Genomic DNA, 14,127 nt, shown 5'->3' with positions numbered 1-14,127 from the left:
CAAAAAAGGGGAAGGACATCCCATGTTCCTGGATTGGAAGAATTAATATAATCAAAATGGCAATTCTGCCAAAATTAATCTACATGCTTAACACAAACCCAATGAAAATGCCAGAGACATTCTTCACAGATCTAGAAAAGACAATCATACAATTTGTCTGGAATCATAAAAGACCTCGTATTGCCAAAGCAATCCTGCACAAAATATACTACAAAGCTGTGGTAACCAAACAGCATGGCATTGGCACAGAAGCAGACAGGTGGACAAATGAAACAGAAGAGTCCCCAGAAAGAAACTCCCAAACATATAGCCAACTGATTTTTGACAGAGTCAATCCAGTGGGAAAAAGAAAATCTCTTTAGCAAATGGTGGTGGACATCCACCTGCAGAAAGATGAATCTGAACCCTTACCTCTCACCATTGACAAAAATCAACTCAAAGTGGATCAAAGATCTTAACCTAAGACCTCAAACTATAAAACTGTTGCTGGAAAACACTGGGGAAACTCTGAGAGACAATGAGGTAGGAAAAGTCTTCTTAAGTAAGACCCCCAAAGCACAGGCAATAATTCCCAAAATAGACAAGTGGGATTACATCATATTAAGAAGTTTCTGCTTGGCAAAAGACATGCTAATTAGTGTGAATCGATATCCCTCAGAATGGGAAAATATTTTTGTAAAGTATGCATCAGATAAGGGACTGATAATCAGAATACACAAGGAACTCAAGCAACTGTCCCCCCCCCAAAAAAATTAAAAAGATGATCAACCCTATTAAAAGATGGGAGAATGAGTTAAAAACTCACTCTCTAAGGAAGACATATGAATAGCCAAAATCATATGAAAAAATGTTCAACATCCCTCATTGTAAGGGAGATTCAGATCAAAACCACAATGAGATACCACCTAACCCCAATCAGAATAAGATTTTAAAATAATAATAATAATAATAATAATAATAATAATGAGTACTGGCAGGGGTGTGGTGAAAGGGGAACTCTCCTACAGTCCTGGTGTAAATTGTTCCAGCCACTCTGGATGACAATTTGGAGATTCCTCAAAGATCTACAAATAGAACTACCATATGATCCAGCAATCCCACTCCTTGATATCTACCCAAAGGACAGAATTCTTAATTGGAAAAGTACTTGCACATCGATGTTTATTGCAGCATTAATAACAATTATGAAGACATGGAACCAACCCAAATACTCACGAACAGAGGAATAGATTGAAAAATGTAGCATATTTATTCTATGGAATACTACTCAGCCAGAAAAACAACAAGACCCTGGCTTTTGACAGAAAGTGAATGAATACGGAAGATTTCCTGCAGAGTGAAGCAAGCCAGGCTATGAAGGAGAGACATTGTATGCTTCCACTTAATATATACCAAGTGTCCTCACTCTATGACCAAAATTGAATGACTAGAGGATATAGAAACATAGAAAATGGTTACAAATACCAGATACAGTGTGGGAAACGAGTGGGTGGAAGAGGAGAGTCTGGGGAAAGACATTAAGGAGAAAAATTAGAGAGGCAAGGCATTTAAGGGACAAATAAATGGGTTATTATCTGTTTAAGATAATGTGATAGTCAACTGGACTGGTGAGAAATGTACACATGTTGGAATATTCACTTTGCAAGCTAAGTAGCATGTGATTGAATGTATAAGAAAATTGAAATAAAAAATTAAAGAAAAAATATGTATACACTATATATAAAAAACTATGTATATATACATATATAAAACACATATTTTAAAAAAACAAGATTTTCTTGTTAAATTCCACAGATGTAAAATTATTCTATCAAATCTTTAAAACACTTTCTAGAGTCTTACTCTTCATTTCCATACTTACATTGTGGACCAGTATCAAACCATTCAGAGAGCAGCACAGTTACAGTGGACTTTTATCGTTTACATAGCATACTTACAGAAACTGTAGAGTATATCAAACTTACCAAGAAATCAAGAATAAAAGGTAATTTGACCTAAGTCTATTGGAGTCACACTAAATAAATGCTGGAAGAGTTGGGTAAGTTGGACTCATACTTGTGCCCACAGGTTTCTATTAAAAATCTAACTCTGGGAGCCAGCTGATAGCATATTATGTCACTGCACTCCCACATGGCTGACCGCAGTTCAGGACTAAGTACTAGATCAGATGGCTTGAAAATCATGTTGGGCGTGTGTACGTGTGTGCCCAAGATCCTGGGAGGAGGATGGAGGACAAAGGATTTTAGTGTGGCCATCCCTGCTGGGGGATGATTTTTTCACCTTTTGTCTCTCTGTTTCTCTCTGTCTCTCCAGAGAGTGCATGTGCCAAATAGCAAAAATATCTCTAAAACAATATAATAAAATGATAATGATACTTCATAAAATTAAATAAGTAATTCCAAAAAAAAAAAAAAATAAAGATCTAGCTCTGAGGGATTCGAAGTGAAAATATTCAAGGTCAACATCAAAGAAGCTAAGGACATTCCAAGGATAGTATCTATTTACAATCCCTGGTTTAATGGGATTTCTTCTCTTACTAGGATAGAAACTTCAGAATGAAACAACACAAGCTGTAGGAGTTGAAAAAATTCTTCAGCATAAGGAAAGGGGATATTTTTACTCTAAAGATTCAAAGGAAAACAGTTCTGTTATGAGAATAAACTACAAGAAACGGAAAGGAATTTTCAAAAAGATATCTATTTGGAATTTTCAGGAAAAAGTTCAGGAAAATTTTATAAAGTCAGAACAGGAGGTCATAAGGAAAATCAAGAAATATAAGAATGCAGAGATTCAAAATGAATTTAATTTAATTAATTTCAATTTCAGTTACGGCTGGCAGATGTTTGAAAGCAATCACTGCTGCCCTTAATACAAGAAGAGACTGGGCACACTGAAAATTAGTGACTTTTCTCAGACCCAGAGAACTGAGTTTTAAGGGAAAATTGCCATTCACTGTCATCAGGAAAGACAGGCATGTCCAGAGAGTCTCAGCAGAGATCTTCTTTTACCTGGAGCAGAAAACATGCCAGAGCCATTATCTTTGGAAAAAATTGTTGACAGCTAACTGTGGAGAGTGAGAGAGGCTCCTAGGGGCCAAAGGCATATGGAGGACTGTCATACTGCTGTGGACTTCACATTCAAGAACCCTAAAAATTGTCATTGTTTGAAATATGTTCAGAGGCTTCTCCATGAAAAAGGATTGTTTGACCCAGTCTGGATGGCAGTTAATAGTGTACCAACTGCAGTACTAGGGACCACTGACCAGCTACTGGTTCAGATACACGGCCCAGTTTAGCTGAGACACACCAGGCAGGGGCATGCACACCCAGCATTATGACAAGCCAGAGGATTAGAGGAAGGGGATCATTATATGATGGGATCCTATCCAAGATCTCTCTCTCTCTCCCTTTCTCTCTTTCTCTCATGCACACATATGCACTCTCTATCACGAAGAATAAAAACTTGGAAAAAATGACTGCTCTACTTTATAAAGAGGGCAATTTTAATAGAGCCTTATCCCACCTGGGTGAAGGACATTTCCCTGATTTCAGCCCCCTTAGCCTTCCTGTTTCACCTAAGAGAAGAAATAAAAAGCTAAGAAACACCTGTCATAGGCCAAGAAAACAATCCTGCTAAAAGACTGAGATTTATCATAGAGTTATAGAATGCCTCCACTCCCCACATCCTACCACCACACCAACAAAGCTCCAGCATGACAGTGAATTTCAGCTGAAAGAACAAGATGCAGACTCTCTCTGAGGAGGAGTATTGAGGGAAGCCCAAAGTCGATAGGGGAGGCAAAAATGAAGACACTAGAGGAATACAAAGCACCAAAAGCTACAGTAAATGGCAAATACAGCCCAAGCCTTAGCCAGTCAGGTCCTTGAAGTTTCTATAGCACTGAAGTTCTGTTTTCTTGTTGGCTATTAATCAGGGACCACTTTCAATAAATAGACACCCCTCCTAGGTCCTTGTTTTGGGAAACCCTCCACCTCAGCAACATCAAATCTCGGGAACCAGCAGTTAGTGTAATGGCTATGTCGCTGGACTCCCACTTAGTCGACTGCAGTTCGCATCCCGATCCCGGTGGCTTAAAACTCACGCCGGGCATGTGTGCGTGCGTGCCCAGGATCCCGAGAGGAGAATGGAGGAGAAGGGATTGCGGTGTGACCATCCCCCCTGGGGGGTGATTTCTCGCTTTCTGTCTCTATGTCTCTCTCTGTCTGGCAAGCGCACACGCCCTATAGCGGAAAAAAAAAAATCTCTCCCACATTTGAGTCTTTCAGACTTCCTCTTATCCCATCAGCCAGAAAAGACCTCATATATGAAAGGCTCATGTAATTAAGTTGAACCCACCCAGATTCAACTGGCTAGTAACTATAATCACATATCAAAATCCTCTCTTGCCATATAACATAACATAATTGTGGGAGTAGCATTAGGAGGCAGCTGTCATAAGGACCATCTCAGAATTCTGTCCACCAGAGATAGCTTAGGCACGTGCATGCCTAAAATCCCAAGGGGAGAATGGAGTAGAAAGGATTGTGGCATGGCCATCCCCCAGAGGGGTGATTTATCATTACCTGTCTCTGTTCTTTTCTGTCTCTTCGGTGAGTGCACATGCCCTATAGGAAAAATCTTTCAAAAAATTTAAATAAGAGTTATGGGGGAAGATTTAAATGAATGAAGAGATACATTATCTTCATGAATGAAAAGAGTTACAATGATAAAGAACTTAATTCTTCCATAAATAGATAATTGATTTGTTTTCCCAGAAGACATCATTTTAGGGTACTGATGATGTGGTTTTGGGGGGGCCCCCCAACCACAGACACCCCCAAACACTGGTCATTTATAGTGGTCACATGAATTAGGCTGAGTCAATAGTAGAACTTTACTTCCCAGATACTATACTTGAATGGGTGGGCACGGGTCTCAAGCAGGCCAACAGAAGCTTGGAGGGGTGAGCATGTGGCATGGCAGTTCGGGCACTGGACTCCCACATGGTCAGCTGTGGTTGGAGTCTCAGATTAGAGGCTTTCTTTCTCACTCTGCTTCTCTCTATGGTGAGTGCACATGCCCTATAGCAAATTAAAAATAAAAATAATAGTAAATAAAATTAAATAAATAATTCTTTAAAAAAATTTAGATCTAGTCAAGCAAATCCCTGCGTAGGTACTGTATGAATGTGACTTAAAAAATGCTATTTAAAATGGGGTCCAGAACAAGAGAAGGCTTTTGTCTAAGCTGTTGCGCAAGGTGCTCTGCCACTTAGGCCATATGACCCAGGAGATCAATTGATGCCTGTCATTTCAGTAGCAGTTAGAGGTGGATTCTGAAGTCTTTTGCAAGCCCCTATAGGGAAGACAAAAACAGATCCTTAAAAATTTTTTTGAGAGGTTTTCGCTATAAGGCGCATGCGTTTGCCAGACAGAGAGAGAGAGACACAGAGACAGAAATCGAGTATTCACCCCCCAGGGAGGATGGTCACGCCACAATCCCTTCTCCTCCATTCTCCTCTTGGGATCTTGGGCATGCACGCACACACGCCCAGCGTGAGTTTTAAGCCACCAGGTCCGGGTCACGAACCGCGGTCGATTACGTGGGAGTCCAGTGACATAGCCATTACACTAACTGCTGGTTCCCAAGATCCTTAAAATTTTTGAGCAAGACCTTGCCATCTTCTGTGGATAACTACTCTCCTTTACAGAAACAGCTTTTCACTTGCTACTGAGTCTTGGTAGAGACTGAACACTTAGCCATAAGCCACTAAGTTATTATGCAACCTGAGCTTCCCATCATGAGATGGATGTGGATAGCAGCACTTAATCTTCAAATGAATAAGTAATCAGGCTTGAGCAGACTCTGAAGGCACAAGCAAGTGGCATGATGAATTGGCCCAAATGCCCTGGCTGCTACTTCTGTTGCATTACTTTTACTCTTTCAGTCTTCACAAGTGGCTTGATGGTGAGTTTCCTATGACAATTTGATTGGGGGGAAGCAAAAAAAACAAATCTTCAGGCCTGGTTTATGGTTGGTTCTGCATGACATGAAGACCTCACTTGAAAGTAGACAGTGGCAGCATGTCCCACTCCATGATAACCCTGAAGGAGTGAGGTAAGGGAAATTTTCACAGTGGACAGGACTTTGAGTAGTCTGTATGGCTACTTGAATGGACACTTACACTGAATATGGATTTGCCTTCTTCACCCACAATGTTTCTGTCAAAACTACAATCCATTGATTTGCAGAATACCTCATCCACCATCATGGTACTCCATAGAGCATTGCTTCCAAACAAGGAACTTATTTTACAGCAAATAAAGTAGAGCAACAGGCCTGTGCTCATGGAATTTACTGGCCTTACCATGTTCCCCATCATCCTGAAGCAGCTGGCTTGATAGAGTGGAGTGGCCTTTTGAAAACATAACATCAGTTAGGTAGTAACATCTTACAGGGCTGGGCAACATCTTCCCAGATGCTTCAGAATCCAATATATAGTGCTGTTTCTCCCATAGCTAATATTCATAGATCCAAGAGGCCAGAGGTGAAAAGGGGAGAGGCATAACTCACAATTATTTCTAGTGATCCATTAGCAAAATGTTCTTTCTCATGCCTGTGATGTAGGCATGGTCATAGATTGTGGTGGTCTAGAAGTCATAGATCCAAAGACAAGAATGCTTCCAACACGGAATCTAAGGAATCCACCAAAATTGAAGTTAAGTTTTCTACCTCGTGACTCTGGTACTTTATATACCATTACATAAAGAGGCAGAAAAGAGGGTTACTGTTTGCCTAGGGTGTTTAATTCTGACTATCAGGGAGAAATTGCATTGTCACTACCACACAACAGGTACAATAAGGAACAAAAGTGAAATGCAAGAAATCCTCAATGATGCTTCTTTGTTTGTTTGTTTGTTTGTCTTTTTGTTTATTTCTTCCTTGAGCATACACACATGTGAGAGAGAAAGACAAAGAGGAAGACAGCACCTCCCATAGGGTCTTGACATTGCAATCCAACCCTAGCTTCAGCCAGTCTTGGATCATAGGCAAGCGCTTGCTGAATGTACTCAGGGAGGTCTCCAGATTTGTACTGGGAAATTTCCTATGTTGGATTGCCTCACAAAGTATTAGGTTTGCTGCTGTAGCATTGTATGGCTCTCTAAATGATGACTCTTAACACTCCCATGTCCTAAGTTAAAGTTGACCAAAAAACTATGGCAGTTCAGGTAGTATTGCTAATACCCTAGAGCCTTCAAGAATGAAGATTCGAGCAGGCAAAGAACCATAACTAGCTGAGGTAATCATTAAGAACAAAAAAAAATAGTAATGGATACAATGTAGGAAGAAGGTAGTTATTAAAATCAGCTATAGCCATATGGCCATTGGGAAAAATGAGGACTATAATAGTTTTGAGTACTTCCTTCTTATTTTAATAAAAATATGTATGTATATAATCAGATATTTTCTTTTTTTCTTTCCATAATCTATTATCATCTAACACAAGATGTCCTAATATCAGTTTACTTTATATTGCACTTTTTAAGTTATAAGATATCAAAGGAAGCATGTGAATGGGCTTGGATAAGAACAAACATGACTCAAGGATAAAAAGAAATGTCATATTCTCTTCTGTGGAAAGGGGTAGCACTTTTTCAGTTATGTGAGGGATAGCTATGTTATGCTAGACAGAACTATGACTTTGGTATTGTCTTTATTCAGAGATTAAGTATGCTTTAAGGAGATGCGTGTGGACGCCGAGTTAAGTAGGGGTAGATTTTAATGGCTTTGTATTATATCAACTTGCCAAGGCTGAGGTACATTTCCCAGAATTCACTCTTGTTTGTTTCCAGTTATGCTTGGCCACAGGGGGAAGATTCTTGGGAGATTTGGAGGCTAGAAGGAAAGCAGTGGCCATTTTTGGCTCACATATGTTGTTGCTTATCTGCTGACTCAGCTCAATAATATGAAGCAACAATTGGGTGTGCAACTGCTGTATCTTCCCCTATCCTCTTTCAGTTTCCCTGACTCTTAGACGGGGGATGTGTGTTTAGTTCTGTGACAGCTTCCCACTTCTTCTGGATACTCTGATTACCAAGGTCAGAGGCTACATGAACTAACATGAGTTCCCGTCTATCCTCATGGGGTTCTAGTTTGTGTTTGTTGGTTCCAACCTGTTCTTGTTCTTTTTTAATTGCCAAAAGGTATGTGACTTTACCAGAGACATAAAGAGAAAAAGAAAAGAAGAAGACACTCCCTCCCAATAGGACGCCACAATCTCTTGTCTTTTTCTTCATCCTGTCAGGACTAGGGACACAAACCTGGTGTGTTTTTCAAGCATTTGGAGCAGGAATTTAAAGTGTGGTTGGCCCTTTGGGATCTGGCTCCCTTAGCCACTAGGCTATGGGGCGACCCACAGCATGTTCATTCTTGATCTCCCCAATTTACAACTGCCTTTTTTCCCCCTACTTCCTACCTCATGGACTTCAGCTTCCATCATCAAACTCAAAGACAACAGAGCAACTGCTTAACCAGCTGTGACAGATGCATCAAAACAATTACTGTAACAAATTCATATGTCTTTATGCAATTTATATCCTTGCTAATTTTGCTTCTCTGATTGAACTTGGACTGATACAGGTGTGGACTTAGTGTGGGGAGAAGATGAGTTTAGTTTTGAACATGTAAGATTGCAATGTAGGTGGAACAACAATATGGAGATGTCTAGAGGTAAGATTAGTTGAAACTCAGTAGGAGAGGAGATGTTACACATTTCAATTTTTTTTCTTTTTTCTTTTTCTTTTGGAGAGGTTTTTGCTATAGGGCATGTATGTTCACCAGAAAGACAGAGAGAGACAGAGGGACAAAAAGCGAGAAATCATCCCCTGGAGTGATAGCCACGCCACAATCCCTTCTCCTCCATTCTCCTCTTGGGATCTTGGGCACACACGCACACACACCTGGTGTGAGTTTAAGCCACTGGGTCCAGGACCGGAACTACAGTCGACTACATGGGAGTTCAGCAATATAGCCATTCGCTAACTGCTGGTCCCCACATTTCAAATATTTACATGCAGGTAAAAGCTGAAGTCACTGCAGCAGATGAGATCCTTGAGGACACTGGAGAAAAAAAAAAAGAAAGAGAAAAAGAGGATACACAAATTGAACAGAGAGGAGCAACAGAAGCCATAGCAAGCATCAGCTTCTTGCTAGGGAACATCTGAGTCCCAAGAGGGAGGGGGCATGGTTTTGTCAGATAGGACCAGAGGGAATATATACATGACCTAAAACTAGAGATGGACAGAAAATGAAACAAAGTGAGGAAATATCAATTACATTCTGTGGCAAAATTATTTTCCTATTAGAATTGAGACCCACAATTCCAAAGTCCTCACTTTAGGCTGTAATGTGGTTTGTGGCACTTCTTGCCCTATATAACAGAGGAGCAAATAAACAGAGACCAGAACACTTCTTAGGCAGAAATACTTAAATGTAGTAATGAGGAAACAATCTATTTGTATCTCCAAGGCTACACATTTGAAAAGGAATCTAGCTGGTGTGGGACTTGAACTTTTTTTTTTTTTTTTTTTTTTTTTTTTTTTTTTTTTTTTCATAAAAAAAATTTTTAAAGATGTGTTCTCTTTTATTTTTTTTTTTTTTTTTTTTTTTTTTTTTTTTTTTTTTTGCATAAAGACTATCCTAAGAGATGTTCCTTCATACAACTATTATGATATTGATTTCCCAAAAAAGTTCTAGTCCTAAGTCCAGTGGGATTTGTTCAGGGTCCTATAGAGGTAGTTCCGACCTGTTCACTCTTCTTAGCAAGATTCTTGGGCTGCCAACTTTGACTATGGTGCAACTGCTCCCTACAGAAGACTGAATCCATTGAACAATTTCTCTCCATTGTCGTCTTCATCCTTACTGTTTCTGTCCATGCGTTAGCATGTTCCATGGCCTTGGTCTTTAAAAATGCTGATTCATTTCGAAAGCATCTGCTGGAGGTATCAGCCTTGTCACATGTTTCAACTCAAAGAAGGATGTGTTAGAGGAGAGGGAAAGCTTGCATTTACTCTCTCATAAGAGTCACATTTGCTGCCAGAACTTAGACTGGAAAGTGAGTCCAGTCTAGAAAAGGGCTTCCAATTTCAAGAGCATCTAACATACATCTGATTTTATCTGACTTCCCCACTGCTTCTGTGTATGTGCTCAGTATAGGCAGTGTCTCCCTGTGGTTGTGCCCATGTCCTTTCTCCTTTTCCTAAAGACCTCTCCTGGATGCTGAGGGTTTCTGGCTTATGTGAGGTCCTCAGGGAGGCAAGAGTACATGCTGAAACCCTGCTGTTTGGCCAGATCTCTGAAGGCTAGAGCCAAGTACAAAACTCAGCCCAAGTTTAGAAACAATGAGTTAATAGTCCTTTCTGGGATGCATCATGCTGTTAGTGATAACTAATCAAATGCTTCATTTAGTCAAATCCTGTTGAACTTACTGTTCCAAGTGTTTTGCAAGGATCAGTCTTTCTCTGGCCCTAGCAAGCAGCCAAAGAAAAATGGATGCATGGGAAGGGTCCAAGATTTGTACAAAGATCAACAAGGGTTGAACACATCCAAGATGAATAAGGATTCTGAGATATCAGTGTTGGGTTTCTACAGTCATATTTTTCATATGGTTGCTTGAAACTTTCCTCTTGTATTAACTCTTCTCCCTGCCCTCCAGCCCCCGGAGTGGGTCCAACTTCTATTTGTTTGGAACGCATAAGTTATAGGCACTTCCCTCTTTCTCCTTATATTCCCTTCTCTTAAGAGGCAAACATACAGGAACCAGTAGATGGTGTGATGTTTACATCACTGGACTCCTGCATAGTCAACCATGGTTCAAGTGTCAGACCCAGTAGTTTAGAACTCACACTGGGCATTTGTGTGTGCATGCCCAGAATTCCAAGAGGAGAATGGAGGAGAAGGGACTGTACCATGGCCATCCCCCGTGGAGGGTGATTTCTTACTTTATGTCTCTGTCTCTTTGGCAAGCACACATGCCCTATAGCAAATATCTCTCTCTCAAAAAAAAAAAAAAAAAAGGAAAAAGGCAAACACACAATGATTTTTCTTTCACTTGTGTGATCTGGTACTGTGCTGTGAAACCTAATGCTTGATATATCTTATTCTCAAATGAATATTATTGCATGATGGTCATATTATATAGTTTTTCTACAAGTCTCTCTCTTTCAAAATGTTGTCTTCTAAACTCTCTGCTTCTGTCATTCTATTCTAGTTTGGACTACCTACTTTGTTCCCCTGAAATCACTCTAGCTGTCATAGCCTGTGTGTTTTTGGCACCAATAGACATGTTTTAGTCATTATCTTTACACACCTCCCAGAAGTACTTAACACCAATAAACACTTATCACTTCTAGTAATACTAATCTTGAATATTTAGCTTCTACTTCTCTCTGGATGCTGCTTTATATCTTTGGCTACCCACTAATCTCTAGGAAACCATTGAAAACTGGATTCTCTAAGAATCTCTATACTTTCACATTAATAGCTTTAAATATCTGCTAAACACTGTGGACTTGTAAAGCTTTATCTTTATGCTCTCCTCTGTGCTCCTCCTGATCCTGCTATGTATCATAGTTTGTTTGTTTAAATGCACCTCCACCTCCTCATACACTGAGTGCATTCAGAACCTCTATTATGCAAGCCTAGCTATCTTCTGTGTCTCTGTGGCTGGCACCATTATACATCCTTTATTCTCTCCTGCCACAACCTATCCCCCCAACTAATCCTTAAATCCTGTTGATTTTACTTCCTTATATTGTTTGAATCTAGTCATATTTCTCCATCATCATTCCCACCCACTTAGCCAACACCATATCCTATCACTTCTCAACTAGATTCCCATGAGTGGCCTTCTAAGTGGTTCCTTGAACCCATTACTCTCCGTCCTGCAACTTCAGTATACTCTCCAATTGATGAAGTCAGAGCAAGTTATTCACTAGCTTAAAACCATTTAAGGGACTAGTGGTATTTATAGATTAAAGAACAAGATTCTCAGCATAGCCAACAAGACCCTATTTGATCTGGACTCTGTCTACCGACCTAGCCCCAACTCTCACCACCCTTCCCCTAATTCTCTGTACTGCAGTCACACCGACCTTTCAGTCTATGCCCTGTTCCTTTCTGTCTCAGTATTTTTTTTCATTTTGGAGAGGTTTTTGCTATAGGGCACATGTGCTCACCAGAAAGACAGAGAGAGACAGAGACAGAAAGCAGGAAATCACCCCCTGGGGGATGGCCACGCTGCAATCCTTCCTCCTCCATTTTCCTCTCAGGATCTTGGGCACACATGCATGTGCACTTGGCGTGAGTTTAAACCACCGGGTCTGGGACTTGAACCACAGTCAACTACATGAGAGTCCAGTGACATAGCCATTATGCTGGTCCCCTGTCTCAGTATCTGCATGTACTCTTCCTCTGCTTGATTTTATTATTCTTTATTCTAGATAACATCTCTTTATTTCTAGATCTTAAATGATACTTCTTCAGGGAAATTTCCTTGATTTCCTAGTAGATAAGTTTGTCTGCCTATCTTACATGCTGCATATTTTGCAAGATGGTTGTAACAATCTTTCCCTTCCTTAAGCTCTTCTTACAATGTAACATTGATGTTCCTCCCATAGAGGGAGCTCTATGTTCCCTCCCCTTGAATCCAGGTGGCTCTGTGACTGTACCAGAAATGATACTGCATGAATTCCAAAGTTAGGTCGTAAAAGGCTATGCAACTTTTGTCTGGTCTTTTTTGGAGATACTCATTCTTGGAAACCAGCGGGCATGCTATGAGGAAGCTACATGGAGGGATTGCCAAGATCCCAGTCAACAGCCAGCATACACTGCCAGACAGGGGCATGAGGAAGACTTCAAGATGATTTGTATCTTAGTCACTATAGGAATGAGCTGCATAAAAGACCGTGAGTGAGAACAGCCCAGCTGATCCAAGCTAACCCCTAGAGCAGATAAATGATAGTTGTTCTTTTAAGTTAATAAATACTGAGGTGATTCATTATGTCACAATAGATAACTGAAACATGTTCTATTTTTTTTTTTTTTGAGAGAGATTTTCACTGTAGGGCGTGTGCGCTCGCCAGACAGACAGAGAGAGACATAGAGACAGAAAGGGAGAAATCACCCTCCAGGGGGGATGGTCACACTGCAATCCCTTCTCCTCCATTCTCCTCTCGGGATCTTGGGCACGCACGCACACACGCCCGGTGTGAGTTTTAAGCCGCCGGGCCCGGGACACGGACCGCGGTCGACTACGTGGGAATCCAGCGACATAGCCATTACGCTAACTGCTGGTTCCCCTGAAACATGTTCTTAACAGCATGTATCTATTTCTGTAAACTTTTTACATCCAACTTTGCATTTGTGGATGTGTGTAAAGAATTTGAGTAATATCTGTATTTCCCAATAAATAACCATCCCTTTGACAAAAGTAGGGACAAGTAAAAAAAAAAAAAAAAAAAAAAAAAAAAAAAAAAAAGTAGGGACAAGTGTCTGATTTTCTCATGATTATATTTTTAGTACTAGCAAAGAACACATGGCAGGTGCTCAGAAAGCACTTTTTGAGCTAAGTAATGAAGTCTTATCATTTGTTCAAGTTTTAAGAATGTTCCCACAAGAAAGTTTGAATGAACACTTCAAAACATTTGCGTAATCTCGTTATATGTACTTGGAATAACATTTCTCACTAAAACAAAGGTTCAATGCACAATGAATGATAATTCAGGATTAATTCATCAAAATTTTGTTAACCAAAAACAAAGGTACTTTGGGAATACCAAGAGTTACACCACAGGGTTTCTTAATTCCAGATGCTCATTCGTGGAATGCTTCAAAGATTTACCAGAGACCACTGGCATTTAAGAATTCCAGATTCCCTGTTGCTATGGTCTGAATGTTTGTTTTCCCCACCAAAACTCATATTCTGAAATCTTAACCTCAGAATTTCAGAGAGGTTTAAGAAATAGCTCCTTTGGGCCAGCTAGCAGCATGGTGATTAAGGCAGCTGGATCCCACATGGCTGACTTCGTGGTTTAAGTCCTGGACCTGTCGACTTAGAAAACAAGCTGA

The sequence above is a fragment of the Tupaia chinensis genome, unplaced genomic scaffold, assembly GCF_000334495.1.
Source record: "Tupaia chinensis unplaced genomic scaffold, TupChi_1.0 Scaffold000248_2, whole genome shotgun sequence".
NCBI lineage: Eukaryota > Metazoa > Chordata > Mammalia > Scandentia > Tupaiidae > Tupaia > Tupaia belangeri.
Note: the sequence above shows the minus strand (reverse complement) of the source record.